Below are 13,358 nucleotides of genomic sequence, written 5' to 3'. Positions count from 1 at the left end.
GCATGGCCTATTTCTAACCCCCACAATATATTTGAACTCATAACCTCTTGTAGGAAAGCTTAGAAGTAGGACTTACCCGGATGAAGGATAATATAGTGATTGACCTCCTTGATTCTTGAAGATTGGTTCAAGATTGGATGATTGGGAGGTTAGGTTTTCTCCGTCTCTCTCTAAATTGCTCTCACCTCTCTCTAGACTCACTAGAAAATTGTCCCAAATAAAGCCCCAAAGGCTATTTATTAAAATGGGGTCGGGTCGTAAAAATTCCATAATTTACACAGCCGTGCCGCATGGGGCGCGGTGCGGTAGTGAAAAATGTGATTAGTAAAGAAATTTTGAAGTTTTCTTGAAATCTCCAGAGGCGCGCCGCATGGGGCGACGCAGTAGTGTCACATTCTGCTAGCATTTGGTAATTTGGTCATAACTTCTTGTAGGAGTGTCCAAATGACGAACAGTTTGAAGAGTTTGAAACTAGACTCGAAGATATTTCATTTAATAGGTTTTTAACCATATAACTCCTTATGTATATGTAGATATGCTCGTCCAAAAGTTGGTCTTATGCGTACTCATTTGGAACTTTAGTCTATCATGTAATTTTCCAACTTGGCTTAGACTTAGGCCTCTCCATAGACCCCACATCACTTATAATATTCCTCGTACACTTATTATCATATCCAATTGATATTCATCATATTAATAAACCTCGTCTACACACAAAATAATATAATTAGCACCCATCAACTTCCTTAATAGCGCTTAAGTACTTCAAAATTTTTCGGGGTGCTACATTGCCATTTACTAATTCCTCCTTCCATTATTAGCTTTATACTTATAAACTGCTTAGGTTATTATGTCTAGTAGGTGTCTTGACTTGTACCTCATAACTACTCCACCGAGGTTAGTCTTGATACTTACTAGGGTACCGATCGTGGTGTACTCATACTACACTTGTGCACATTTTTGTGCAGATCTAGGAATTGGAGACAACAGACTCCGGCAGAGTTAGCTTCTTGATCGCGAGGATTCAAGGTAGAGTTGCTTGGTCATCGTAGTCCGATGGACTACTTTTTCTTTTGATTGTATTGTTAATTCATTATCCAAACATTGTTGCATTTTATGTTGAGATATTTCTATGTATTCCTCTAGAGTTTATGACCTTTTGCTACCTAGTCTTGGGAGGATTGTTGTAAATATTGTCTCGTAGTCTTGTATCACCTTCATTTCGATATTTATATTAAACTTCGCTTTAAAATACCATGCTTGATTGGTTTAACTATGGTAAGTATCCGGCTTACCTGGTCTTAGAGACAAGGTGCCATCACGACGCCTAAGGCAAGATTTTGGGTCGTGACAAGTTGTTATCATAGCTCTAGGTTTATAGGTTCTACGAGTCACGAGCAAGTTTAGTTGAGTCTCGTTGATTGGTACATATACTTCATTCCTATCTGGCGAATTTATTTCTTTCGGAGTTTGAGCCTTTGATTTCTGTTCTGTCACAAATTGTGAGGACACGTACTCCCAAATTAGCTGAGGAAGCACACGCGGACCCTGCTAGAGCAGTGAAAGGCTGGTGCCGAGGTAAAGGCAAAAGAGGGGCATGTGCCGCAACTTGAGAACCTCCCAGAACAGTCGTTGAGGATCCACTAGTAGCTTCGGTTGGGGGACAGGCACCAGAGGGGCATGTGCCGCAGCTAGAGAACCTCCTAGAACAGTCGTTGAGGATCCACTAGTAGCTTCGGTTGGGGGACAGGCACCGGAGGGGCATGTTGCTTCCCCTGGGCTTCAGGAGACTTTAGCGCAGATCCTGAGCATGTTTGGTACATTGACTCAGGCGGTATTGATTCTAGTTGCACCAGTTACTTCACGGACTGGGGAAGGAGCTCAGACTCCCACCCTCGTACTCCAGAACAATGGGTATATGTTGATCGTGTTCTGGGATTTATGCCCACAAAAGCCGTTATCGCGGTTCAGCTTGAGGTCAAGCCAGAGGCATCAGAGGAGGAAGAGAAGAGGCTTGAAAGGTTCAAGCAGTATGATCCTCCTACTTTTAGTGGCGCATCTACCGAGGATGAGCAGGAACTTTGTAGACAAGTGCCACTGTATTCTCCGCACCATGGACATTATGGAGGTGAGCGGGGTAGCCTTTACTACATTTTAGTTATTAGGAGCAGCGTATAGGTGGTGGCAAGATTATTAGGAGGGTAGGCCAGCTGATGCAGTGCCACTCACTTGGACACAATTTTCAGATATGTTTTTGAGGGAGTTTGTTCCCTAGACCCTTAGAGATTCATGGCGCACAGAGTTCAAGCAGCTACGTCAGGGGACTATGACGATGTCGGAATATGCCATTAGGTGTTGTCAGTTGTCCCTTCATGCACCTGCCTTGGTTTCTACAGTTAGAAAGTGAGTGTGTAGATTTATCAAGGGGTTCAGTTACGGTCTTAGATTCAACATGGCTCGGGAGTTGAAGACCGATACTCCATTTTAACAACTTGTGGAGATTTCCAGGAGGTTAGAGCATGTTGGGGGTCATGAAAGGGAGTACAGGGAGCCAAGATGCCTCGAGGTTCTGGAGGATTTAGTGGATCCTACTCTTCAGCTCTGACCTATCACGATGGAGGCTCCATCCATCACTAGTCAAATTCACACTTTTGACTACTAGTGGTGCTCTAGCTAGTTAGGGACCTCATGGTACTCATATGGGACTATCAACTTTTATTTCACCTACAACACGGGGTTCTTACAGCAGTTATTCCAATTATCCAGCACAGACTCAGCACTAGCAGCCATGCCCGCAGAGGGGTTATTATGAGTGTGGTGATATTAGGCATATCATGAGAGATTGCCACAGATTTCAAACGCGTACAACCAGCTAGAGGTGGAGGATAGGCGGGTAGAGGGCGTCCTAGAGGGGAAGGCCCAGCCCGTTGATAAGCTTTCCCTAGTAGGGCTAAGGCCGCTACACCAGATGATGTCACTACATGTATGGTTTCATTTTTTTATAGAGGATCATCAGTCTTATTTTGATATGTTCTTATTTATCGGAGTGAGTCTTCATATCTTACTTCATATATGGATGTGTTTCTTGATTCTTGTACTCTGTTTATGTGTTTGCACTTGTTGAGAGATTCTATAGTGGTAGCTCGTGTCTATCATTTTGGATTGTTCACCATTGAGAGCTATGAGACTAGGATGAACTTTCTATTACTTATTATGGTAGGCTGTAATGTGATTTCTGGATAGTTTGGCTACGACTTGTGATTTGAGCTATGGGATGTTTGTTACGTGTTGCGATTTCGTTACGCGGAATTGAGTTAGTGAAAGGTTTTCAGTTGGTGTGATGTCTATTCTACTTGTGATTTATAGCTGAGGATGGGATCCTTGTGGTTTTGTGTGGATTGATATGTTTGGACCGGCCTATATGCCGCGGTGTAGTTATATTAGGATGAGATCCTTGTTATTAGTTTTTATGTTTTGCTTCTCCCTTGTGGAATAAATCCGTAGTATGATACTGATTGTGAGTTTTTCCTATTGGGTTTGTTGGGTAGCTCTCTCACGTGTCCCCTTTTCCATCTTCAGTTGTATTCGAGTTGTTGGTTTGGCACGAATTGCATCGTATGTGTCTAGGTGGCGTTAGGTGTGACTTGTTGATTGGGTGAGTGGCTATGAGATCTACATGTTTCTTACATCATTAGAAGTGTTGGGAAGGTTTGGAAAAAGGTTCTAGTTGATGTGAGGTTATTTACAGGTGTTGGGTTTGATTATGGGCAGTTATTGTGATCAGAGTTATTGCACTGGGCATATGGGCAATGTGTTATGTCGTGTGATTATACCTTGTCGGTGCATGCGCGAGCTATTGCAGGTTGTTGAGGTTGATACAGTGTGTTTATATGGGAATCGGGTCTTTGGGGGATGATCGGATGTTGAAATTTGGTTCTAAGGACTATCGGTATGGGTGGAAGGGATAATCTTCAGTCGAGATGATGTTATCAGGCTTATGCATCTTTGGGTGACGTGGGATCACCCGTGTGTATGTGTATAGTGAGTTCATATGGTGATTTGATGGCTTCAAAGCGACTATTGGCACGTTCTAGGATGAACGTTTGTTTTAGATGGGGAGAATGTAACGACCCGCCTGGTCATTTTGAGCTCTAGCATTCCATTTGGAGGTTTAAGGTCTCGAGTAGCTTCTTATTATGCATTATGACTTGCGCGTTTGGTCGGTTTTGGATTTCGAGCGATTTGAGATTGATTTGGGAGAATCATTCTTATTTTAGAAGCTTAGGTGGTAAGAGTTGGCGGAGATTGACTTTTATGTAGAAGGCTCTAGAATGGTGTTTTGATGATTCAAATAGATTCGTATGGTGATTTTGGACTTAGGCATATGTACATATTTGGAATTGGAGGAGCGTAGGTTGATTTGATGCTTTTTGGTGAAAGTTTGAAAGTTAAAGGTTTGGAAGGTTGAGAGGTTTGATCGAGAGTTGACTTTGTTGATAACATGTTCGGATTGTGATTTCGGGAGTTGGTATAATTCTGTTGTGTCATTTGGGACTTGCATGTAAAATTTGAGGTCATTTCGAGTTGAATTGATAGGCTTGAATTGAGGTGTGATTAATAGATTTAATGTTGTTGATGTGATTTGAGGCCTCGAGCAGGTCTATATTATGTTAACAGATTGGTTGGTATGAATGGACAGGTTCTCAGGGGCCTCGGGCGTGTTTTGGATGAGTATCGGATCATTTACATATTATTAGGGAGGTCTGGTTCTTGTGTTACGCATATGTACTTGTTGGAGCGCATATGTGGATCCGCTTCTGTGATGTTGTGGTGAAGGGTGATGGGTCGCGTGTTCGGTGGTCGCATCTGCAGGTGAAGGGTCGCGTGTTCGGTGGTCGCATCTGCGGTATATGGAGGGCAGATGCGGGAAGGAGTCTTAAATTGAGAGGCCGCCTCTGTGGTGGTATTGGAACTTCTGCAGTGTCGTAGATGCGATCAATTTTGCCCAGGTGCGGTCCCTAGTCTAGTAAGTTGCGCCGTAGATGCGGGATTTTTGCTCATAGATGCGCTTTTTGTCCGCAAATGCGGAAATCCCTGCGCAGATTTCATATATATCGAGGGTTTGGTTCTTTTATCATATTTTGAGTTAGAGATCTCGGTTTTGTACGATTGTGGAGAGGATTTTTAGGATTTGGATTGGGGTAGGTATTTTTTACTCGGATTTAGTTATATTTCATTATTTTATCTTTAATTTTATCATTTAATTAGTGATTTGAATTAGAGAAATTGGGGATTCTCGTAAAAAGTTTTCTATATCATAAAATGATGATTTGGAGGCCGATTTGAGGTCGGAATTGGATGATTTTGGTATGGTGGGACTAGTATCGGAATGGGTGTTCGGATTTTTTGAGGTTTGTAGGGTTCCGAAGTGCGGGTTGACTTTTTGGTTTTCATTAAAGATCGAAGCTTTATTATGCGAAATAGTTTCCTATGGCTTTTATTTATGATGTTAAGTTATTTTGGCTAAATTCGAGCCGTTCGAAGGCTATTTCACACGGAAAGGACTTTATAGAGTATGGATTTAGCTTCTTTGAGGTATATCTTGCCTAACTTTATGTGGGGGAACTACCCCATAGGATTTGGATTGGTTGCATTATTAGGATTATGTGGAAGATGCATCCGCGAGGTGACTAGTGTGTACATGTGCTTATATGTGGTATTTGACCAATTAGACTCCTAGGATTCTTTCATGCATTAATTGATGTTCTCATATTATGTTATATCCTCCATGTTAAATTTACTCCTGCATGCTTTATTGAAAGTTGTTAGCACATGTTCTATCTTTTATTTGTCAAGTTTACTTTTATATGCTTAGTTGAAGTTGTTACCTCTTTTTTTGTCATGTTACCTCTTTTATTGTTGAATTAATCTTATTTGAAATTGTTGTCAAGTTATACTCATTCATTTAGACATAGTTGCAGTTACATGCCATCTCTTTCATTCTTAGTTTATGTTGTACACTAGAATTTGAAGTTGTCATTTCAGAAAAATACCTTCATTATTGAGTTTATTCTTAAGCTATTAATTGAGGTTGAAGTTATTGAGAGCCATTAACCTGTTTAGTTGAAGTTGTTGCTTAATGGAGTATCTTCATTGTTGAGTTATTTTCCTGTTTCATTTTGTTGCTATTGAGATTCGTGTACACATTATGGGTTAGCCGTGGGGTATGTGTTGTGATGACATTGGTATTGTTGTTTTGGAAATGTTGTGGCCTATGCACACGTGTGGTACATGTTGATATGTCGTGTTGGTATTTTTGGCACATGTGGATTTGTTGTGTGAATTGATTGTTGCTATGCGGAGTAAAAGGGTGCCATCTCACTATTGTTGACTATGCAGAGTGATACGGGTGGGTATTGATATATTATTGGGGTGGAGTGATATGGGTGACTATTGATATACTGTCTAGGCGGAGCGATATGTATGGCTATTGTATTATTGTCTAGGCAGAGCGATACGGGTGACTATTGTGATATTGTCTGGGTGGAGTAATACAGGTGGCTATTGTCTATACTGTTTTGGCGTAGCGATAAGGGTGGCTATTATGATATTGACAATGCAGAAAGACAAGGGTGCTAGGTCAGGGATGATGTGACGGCCTGGGGGCATAATATTGATTATATTCATGTGATGACGTGATTTTCCTTGTGTGTGTCATGCACCTTATGTGACTTGATATGTTGTTTCTAATGAGCTACTCGATGTCTTTGATATAACTTGTTGACTTGGACTTTAATAATACACTCACACATACATACACCGTAGCATGTCATTTATACCAGTTCAGGAGCATGAAACTTGACATTCATTGATGATGTTCAGCGCTCATGTCATTTGGGAATCGAGGAATTGCAGTGGTACTACAGACGAGGAGCAAGGTGTTTCTCCATGCGCATTCGAGCAAGTTATTATCGTCTTCTTGTGGTAGGAGGTTCTGTTATTTTAGCTCAGTATCTATATTTTTGATGGTTTCAAGGCTACGTGCAGGTTGCTATGATGTTCAGACGTTATTATCGCACAGTGTTCGTGTAATTGTAGGGTACTTGTCTATGTGTCGGGACAGTGAATGACTTAAAATGAGGTTTTTCTCAATGTATGATTCACAGGTTCAGCATTTTATTTCCAGCAGAGGAAAAACAATCGGACTATAAATGTTCAAGTTTGGGAAAATGGAATAACGAGACTTGGTATTTTCGAGCGTGGAAGAATTCTCAGTTGTGATGTGGTATCATCATCCTTGTTGAACGCGTTAAGGTTCGCCGGTGTTAGGGTCTTCATCAATTTGCCTTCGGGGTAGGGTAGTGAGAAAAGGTGCCGGAGAAGCGGTTGTCCGAGATGGCGAAGTGTAGCAATTTCGGAATCAAATGGGTATTTCTAATGTTGATGGCTCGAGAAGAATGATCTTCTAGCAGGCTTGGAGTTGGTGGAAATTTATTAGCTCAAGTGTTCAAAGATGGATTCATATTTGAGGCAACAATTAGGAACCGAAGGACGAGGAAGGACATGTGGGAGGTGTTTTGCGGTGGTTGAATTGCTAGAAGGTCAAGTATGAAAAGCAGAAGTCGAGGAGTTTCTTAAAAGAGAAGGTTTAACCAAAGTGGGAGAGTGGCAGAGTATCATATAGGTTCTGTGGTAAGATAGCCTCAAGCCTTGAGGAAAGTTTGGAGCCATTTGGGAATTCATGTGGACAGTGACTAGGTCCACGGATTTTATTTGGATGCAACATGACTTCGAGTTTGGAATGTATTGTTGGACTTTCAGCTGATGTCAATGGGAAAGAAGGAATCTCGGTAGGTCCTAGGGTTATGTAATTGTAGCTTCAAGCTATGTTGGAGAGCCCCGCCGTCTATGATTGGATTGTGTGGTTGTCTACTTGTGTGGTTTCTGGTTATCAGTGTATTGGTAGGTTATTACGACTAAGGAAAGAAAATTATTACGACTAAGGAAAGAAAACATCAGTGGTAATTTGGGCAAAGGATTTGAGGAATGAGTGCAATATTTGACCTTATCGGTTCATGTTCAGGTTTTGGGAAGACTCGAAGTGGGTGAATCTCAACAACGGTCCTAGTGGGTTCAAAATTAAAGTGTGGTGCCTAAGGATTTCGGGTTTGTGGTATGGTTAAGTATCGAGCTTTTGCAGTGGATTATGAAAGGAGCTTGGAGTATTCTATGTTATCACCGCTCTATGATGTAGCATTGGAGGAATGGGAGAAAATAACTTCGGATTCGTAGAGGAATTATGAGAATGGGTCTACTAGTTGAAGATGCGAATGTGCGCACAAAGAGGGTATGAGTTAGTTCGTGGGTGTTGAGAAAATGTGGTCTCGTGAAATAGGGTCACTCAGGATGAGTGCGGATTGGGTTCGTTATATTTTGAATGGAGTTATTATTATTTCTAAGGCATGTCCAGAGTAAATTAGAAGAAGCTAGTTCGGTTAGCGATGGTTGAATCAGCATGATAGTGGCAATGATCAGTTCCTTCTGCGTGTTAAGTTATGCAGGTGATTTGTGGCGGTACGTGCGAGGCTTGACGGACGTCGTAATTTGATTATTTGGAGGTATTCGATTATAATGGCATGTTATGTGTAGATGGATCCCAGAAGAGTTTTGGTGGTTTAAACCACTACTTGAGGATTGTATTTTCTACGGTTATAAGAATTCAAACGCGTGTTGCAATGGTTCTCCCGAAATGAGTTATGTGAAAGGTTTCTATATGATGGAATGTTTATTCTATTAGTGGTTCAGGATTTATGATGGAATTCCTATACTCTCGCATATTGGCATGTTAGGTACAGTGAGCGGCACGAGAATCGGAAGATGAGGATCAATGTTGCGGTTCAGTATAGACAAGAATATTACGAGCTCGAATGAGCAGGAGATAATTCTGATGTTTAGAGTAAGCTGGTATTGTCTTTAGCGTCACCTGAGATCGGTATCCTGTGTAAGAGGCTTTGTGTACTGATTTGTGGATTCTCGATTCACTTTACAGCATTGTATGGCCGGTGGTATGGATGTGCAGACTATGTTACCTGGTGCGGAAGGTCGTGGGAGCATATCCCACGAGAAGTTTGTATAAGTGTGACATGTAGTCACTTGATTGATTGAAGATTGAAACCAAGTATGGAGGTTATGGTACTATCGCTAATGTGAGAGCTTAGGCTTGGGAGGCACTCTATTCATTTAGTTTTGAACTATGGAAGTTTGTTCCAGATTAGACGGATGTTCTTATGTGTCATGAGTAGGGTTGTTGTGGATCCTTAGAAGATTAATAGCCCAGTGCGGTACGATCAGAATCGGCTTGAGGTCCGTGGATGGATCTAGATGTGAATGTGAGCTCTATATCCGGTCGGATGTGTTCATTTTAGCATAGCGTTGCTTACGGAGGGGTCTTCGGGCCTTGGATGTTATTTCTATCGTCAGCTATTCCGTGTAATCTCTATTTCTGCCGAGTGGGTTGTGAGATGGTATAATTATTCGCACTCTATCCAGATCCCATATAGTTTGTGGTGTTATGAGAACATGATGGCTCTCGAGATGCAGGTCATTTATTGGACCTTAGTCGTGCTTGGCTTTTGTAACATATGGCGCTATCCGTCTCCCCAAGGATGATATTTCACACTTGGCATGCTTGTGGTCGACATTCGGGTATTTTGTAGGTATAAGCATTCTGGCTCGGTAGGTATTTCCTTTTAGATTATTATGTTTAGGTCGGGTGGCACACCGCCACCACGGGTATGTTATTTGGATCGGGTGGCATGCCACCACGGGTATCATGGTTGGATCGGGTTGCACGCCGCAACGGTATCATGTATGGATCAGGCTGCACTCTGTAACAGTGTGATGTTGAGTACAGTTCCCTATATCTATTCTTGGGTGTTTTGTTTCTCATTTTCTGAGGAAGGTTCATAACATCTTTTCGGTTGCTTAATTAGTTACGTGGGTCGAGTAGTTATTTCTAGAGTTCATTTTCCTTATGTATCACATTCGAGTTTGTAGCTTGTTGGCATATTGTGGCATCATATGAGACTTTTGGCAGTGTCTAAGATGGCTTATCCTGAGCAGCTTGTACTGGATGAGACGAGATTATTGGACATGTGATCAGTGCGATCGGATTTATATTTGGCATATTAAAGAGCAAATATCGTTGTTCAGTTCTGAATAAACTAATGCTTCTTGTCAGGAGGAGAGACTCCATGATTTGTGATTCGGCAATTATTTATGAATTTCTACAAATCTATTCCGTCATGGCAGTATTGCGAGAGTTGAATAGGGATTATATATGTTATGAGGTATACTATGGGCTTCGGGTCACTGGAAATTTTAGCGGTTGTGCTTGGGGGAGATTGCCTTGGGCAAATGAGTTATGTGGTGCATGGTGTGATTTCAGTGGAGGAGCATGGTCACGTTGGGTTCAGTGTCTGTTGATTAATACGGTGTTCGTGAGTTAGAATATGGTATCGTGGAGAAACACTGGATAGTGGAATTTGGCTCTAAAGCTTGCTAGCTAAGGTAGCAGGAAATTTCAGCCGTTGTGCTTGGGGGAGATTGCCTTTGGAAAATGAGTCATGTGGTGCATGCTGTGATTTCAGCGGAGGAGCATGGTCACATTGGGTTCAGTGTCTGGTGATTAATATGGTGTTCGTGTGTTAGAATATGGTATCTTGGAGAAACTCTGGATATTGGAATTTGGCTCTAAAGCTTGCTAGCTAAGGTAGCAGGAAGGACCTTCAGTCTGGCTCGAGCTAATCCGCTCAACTGGGTTGTGGTGGCACGGGTAGGTGTACGAGGTGTTAAACTGTGATTTTGGACAACTCTGGAGAAGTTCTTAGCACGTTCGAGGACGAACGTACGTTTAAGTGGGAGAGAATGTAACGACCCGAACGGTCGTTTTGAGCTCTTGCAAGTTGTTCGGTGGTTTGAGGACTCGAGTAACTTCACTTCAAGTATTATGTATCAGAATTGAATTTCGGGAAGTTTGGAGTTGATTTGGAGAGAAAATTCTAATTTCGGAAGCTTTAAGTTGGAGGAATTGATTAAGATTTGACTTTTGAGTAAACGACTTCAGAATTAGAATTTGAAGGTTCCAACAGGTTCGTATGATGATTTTGGACTTGGACGTATGTCCGGATCGGGTTTTGGATGACCCGGGGGCGTTTCAGCGCCTATTGTGGAAAGTTGGCATTTTGGAAGAATTTCATAAATTTGGGTTGAAGTGTATTTTAATGTTATCTATGTTTGTTTGGAATTCCGAGTCTGGGAATAGCTCCGTATGGTGATTCTGATCTTAGGAGCGCGTCCGGATGTGGATTTGGAGGTCCGTAGGTCATTTTGGGGTCATTTGGCGAAAGTTGGAAGTTGGGGGGTTTTTGGAAGTTCGGCCGGGAGTGGACCTTTTGATGTCGGGGTCGGATTTCGATTTCGGAAGGCGGGGTAGGTCCGTAATGTCAAATGTGACTTGTGTGCAAAATTGAGGTCAATCGGACGTGATTTGATAGGTTTCAACATCTAATGTGGAAGTTAGGAGTTCGATGGTTCATTAAGCTTGAATCGATGCGCAACTTGTAGATTTGACGTTGTTTGATGTGATTTGAGGCCTCGAGAAAGTTTGTGTTATGGTATGGGACTGGTTGGTGTAATTGGATGGGGTCCCGGGAGACTCGGGTGTGTTTCGGGGTGGTTCCGGGCCACTTTTGGTTGAGCTGATGTTGCTGGTTTGCTGGTGCTGGTGTTGTTCTTCGCTAACGTGAAGGGCCTCATGCGTTCACGAAGAAGGGAGTTGGACTGGGCCCTTTTTGTTCTATGCGTTCACGAGCGGGCAAATGCATTCGCGAAGGGCTAGCTGGTAAAGCTTCGCGTTCGCAGGCCCTGTCTCGCGTTCGTGTAGAGGAACTGGGGGGGCTGAGGCAGATTGTGCTTCGTGAACACGAGGGGCTTGCCGCGTTCACGAAGAAGGATTTATGGCCTTGAGATTGGTGAGTTTCGTGAACGTGAGGACGGTGCCGCGTTCACGATGAAGGGTCGCCTGGGCAGTGTTTAAGTTGCAAAAAACGGAATTTTCGCTCATTTTATCTCAAATCTTCCATTGGAGCCGAGCTTGGGGCGTTTTTTGAAGGGGATTTTTCATCATCCTCTACTAGGTATGTGATTCTTCACATTTTAAGTTAAATACATGAACCATATATGAATTTGAACATGAAAATTGGTGAAAATTAGTGAAAATTGTGAGATTTTGAAGAAAACCTAGAAATTTATAATTTATGATTTTGACCACAAAATTGGACATGGAATTTGGAATAAATTATATATTTGAGTTGGTAATGTTTATCTTCTAAAACTTTTGAAATTCGGGCACATGGGCCCGAGGGTCAGCTTTATCGATTTTTCGAACGGAGTTGAAAATTATTATAAATTAATTTATAATGAGTATCAGAGTATATATTTATGGATTTGCACATTGATTGACTAGTTTTGGAGTGACGAGCACCGGTTTGAGGTGTTAGAGCGGCATTGGAGCCGGTTATGGAACTTCGGAGCGAGGTAAATCTCTTGTCTAACTCTGTGAGGGGAAAACTACCCCCTAGGTGATGTAATTGATATGTGCTACTTGTTACAGGAGCTACGTACGCACGAGGTGACGAGAGCCTGTACGTAGCTACATTCAAGTTATTGTCCGGGTTGACTCAGGTTCACGCCATGCTATAACTGTACTATTGTGTTATTACTTGTTTGTTAAATTGTTTTACTTCGTATTACTACTTGAGACTAGACGGACGTAGAGTTATAGACTTGCTATTGTAGAGTTTTGACGAGTTTTATGATTATCCACAGAATAATTGTACTCGTCTTACGAATTTCTCCCGTGTTATGCATTCTCATCTAAATATTTCCTTAAGCTCCTTATAACTCACATGTTCCTTCGTGAGTGGGGTCAAGGACCCGTCAAAGCTTCTAATTCAAATGTGATCGGGCCGTTCGCCTCGGCAGGATTATGTACCATACTCTCATGGGAGCGGGCCGTTCTCCTCAGCAGTATAATTGATGTATCTATGGTTCGTGTCGTTCGACCCTCGGCAGTGCACAGATTATGATGGGATCATGTCGTACGCCTCGGCATTTCTATAAAATACTCTTATGGAAATCGTGCATAATATCTGACAAGAAATCAGTGTATCTATGAGTCTTCCTGATTTGAATTATGACAACCTATCTGGTGAGGTTCATTATATATATATATATATATATATATATATATATATATATACATATATATATATATATATATATAGTTAATCGAGACC

The sequence above is a fragment of the Nicotiana tabacum genome, chromosome 23 (assembly GCF_000715075.1).
Source record: "Nicotiana tabacum cultivar K326 chromosome 23, ASM71507v2, whole genome shotgun sequence".
In the NCBI taxonomy this organism is placed as follows: domain Eukaryota; kingdom Viridiplantae; phylum Streptophyta; class Magnoliopsida; order Solanales; family Solanaceae; genus Nicotiana; species Nicotiana tabacum.
This window is presented reverse-complemented; position numbering follows the sequence as displayed.